The following is a 2,987-nucleotide window of genomic DNA, read 5'->3' on the forward strand; positions in this document are numbered from 1 at the left end:
CTTACCCTACCCTACCCTCCCGATTGACATGCACCTCCTACACTGGCACATGGTGTATCTTGTTACATTAAAACCTGTCAAGGCGGCCACTCGGTTAAGGCGACCACCTGTCCCAGAAGACCACTGCAATCAGGACCAAGGGATACTATTTCCTGTCAAACGACCGTGGATAAGGAGACCACCTGGCAACAGAGACCACATTTGGAAGGCCCCTTGAGCGGTCGTCTTAGACAGATTTCATTGTTATGTTCATTTTTTCTAGAGAGCCTGAGGTAATGCAGAACACTGAAACGCAACTCACCTCCTTTTACTATTCCACTGCTTTCAAAGTACACTTCCGCGCAGGTCTACGGAGAGCGACTGCTGAGGTAATTTTTGCCGACTTCAATTGCAAGGTAGACTGATGACTTTCTTCGCTGATTGGCAAGACCTCGGGAATTTATACTGCATTTAGAATGTCCCGGCCGGACGCTAGCTCCGTGATCTTGCCACCTTTTCGCCAAACCCTCTATCACATTCATAGTCTCGACGCCAGAGGCAAGGCAAAGCGGCTCGCCGCAGTGCCGGCGAGCGACGGGTGGAAGCTGCGTTTGGTGATGACAACCGTCGGTCGTTTTGAGTCAGCGGTCTTGGGAGGCACGCTCAGTTCAACTTACAATCACCATTCTCTGTCACGTAAACTGATACAATCATGATAATTTCTTACTGGGTCAACAAACTGGCACCAAGGGGGAATATGGTAAATTGTCGGATTGGCTTCTTTGATGCGTATCCGCAGAAGCTATTGTATAATTATTGTCGTTCAACCTCACCGCCACCACTGAGGGTAATGAGGCGCCGCTGTCAGAGCGAGCGCTGGGACACACTGTGGCCCAGTGTGGGTAAACTCCTGCAGATTGACGCGCTGTCGAGTACCTGGAACATGTGTGGCATAGCCGCTGACAGAACTGACAACGAGCGACACACTCGAGAAAGTCTTCCATGTCCCATTACATGTACGTACATGTACATGTAATGACTATGTTACTAAAAGAAGTATACGACTGATGTCGAGTGATACAAAACTAAATACGGCGGCCTACATATATCCCCTAGCTAGCTCCGAAGATAAACAACGAAAAACATTATTATTTTTTATGTTACCGTGCCTATTCAGTGCATGCAACCGCCACAAAAAGGAGATGTTTGGCAAAACTGGCGAGTCAGTCTTTAATACACTGAACATTGAAGTGTGACATGTGGCACAGTAGAACATTCGAAGTGTGACATCACATGTGGCATGTCCCGGGCCGCGGGATATACGATGTGTGCGGTTGGTTGGTAGGTATGGGGGATGATCATACCATGTAGATATCTACCATGGACGACTCCTTGGTGATAACAGACAAAATGTGATACGTAAGCTGCGACAAGCCGTATGATATACCCAGGAATTTTCTGCGCTAGAAATGGTGCGAAAAGATGTCCGCGACAATATGAGCATTTAAAAAAAAATGGGGACTGGACTAGGCCTTGACGGATTAACCCATCGATTATGCTAGCATAATTTTTCGCATAATTCCTACCAAAATCGAATAATCGCATAATTCGAGGCAAATTGCATACGAATCGCATAAAATTGTAATAATCCGCCTGTTCGCATCAAATTCCATACAGTTGTACATGTTCTACAAGTACATGTACAAGTACAAGTAGATGCACTAGGAAGTACGACTCCCTTGGCCTTGGTAACATGTCCAGTCTACTACAATCAGTGATGGTCGTAGCTAGGTCGGACAGTGCGTTGACCCCGTTGAACTTTTGCTATTACAGTACAACGCCCTCTACAAAAAAATTCCCCTGTTATTTTGCACAGAACCATTATGCATTAGCAGCATATGTGAGCATAATGGGGCATAATATGATAACTTTTAGCATAAAAATAGCATAATTCTGCATTTTTTTCAGCAATGCGAAAAGCATAATTTCACGAAAATATTAGCATAATCCGTCAAGGCCTAGACTGGACACTCCTTATGTACTGGAAAATAGCACAATGAATGGAATGCTCGAAAATGTAATGAAAGCAAATTCTACACAATGCAACCTGGATTTGTCATGGCGAACGTCGATATACTTGTACAGAACACAAGAACTGGGCAACGAGAGAGCTTGGAAGCTCAGAGACCTACGCTGTGCATTTTCCCATAGCTCATCAAGCATGTTATTGTATTGCAACAAGTTTCCATCTGTTCGAATAACAATACATGCATGATGAGCGAGGCAAAAAAGTATAGCGTAGGGCCCTGAGCGAAAGACATAAAATTTCTCTTCGCATTTTGAGGGTAATACGACACTGTCTACCACAATGTACGTATAATGCTAATCATTATGCTCCAAAAAACTACCTTGTAATGCTGATTATAATGCTCCAACAAGGGCTATAATGCTCTTGGTTTGGCAAAAATATTGAAGAAAGGCTGCACATTATCAAACTTCCAGGAAAGGATGCATTATCTGCCTCTGAAGCTTCTACAATATCTCTCACGAGCTCCACCACTTCTTAGCACTATGATACATGTACATGATTGCGTCCGTTGGCTGCTCTCCATTGCAACTTTGATGCAGGGCTGTGCCTGAACAGTGGGTGTATCAAATCTTTTCCCTTGCTTATCCATGTAGTGAGAGGTGAAACCATTATTGCTGGTGATCATTTGGATTATTATTATTTTTTCTCGTATCCGTCCCGAATGGGACTCACGGCGGCAGAATTAACTGTGAGCATGTGTGTGTGTGAGTGGGAGAACGAAATGAAAAAGAAAAGAAGAGTCTTGTAATAAAGGTCAAATTTAAGAAGAGCAGTACTAGACTAAATGGCTGAGCAGATGTTACGGTACTCCATTGTTTTCTGTCGCGGGCATAAGTGCCGAGATCACGAAGGCAGCTGGGCCTAAAAATGCAGATAGGTGTGAGGCGGACGTCTTGCTGGAGACTTGTGGTGAGCCAAG

General features: G+C 44.5%; 1 protein-coding gene across 1 annotated transcript in view; it reads right to left on the reverse strand.

The window, feature by feature from the left end:
- Window positions 1-1,078, reverse strand: part of LOC135805291 (uncharacterized) — a 14,889-nt gene extending 13,811 nt beyond the window's left edge. The window contains exon 1 of the mRNA XM_065319310.1: window positions 302-1,078. The gene's annotated coding sequence lies outside the window, so the exon portion shown is untranslated. The remainder of the gene's footprint in view (window positions 1-301) is intronic.
- Between the last annotated feature and the right edge of the window lie 1,909 nt (window positions 1,079-2,987).

The sequence above is a fragment of the Sycon ciliatum genome, chromosome 1 (assembly GCF_964019385.1).
Source record: "Sycon ciliatum chromosome 1, ocSycCili1.1, whole genome shotgun sequence".
Classification (NCBI taxonomy): domain Eukaryota; kingdom Metazoa; phylum Porifera; class Calcarea; order Leucosolenida; family Sycettidae; genus Sycon; species Sycon ciliatum.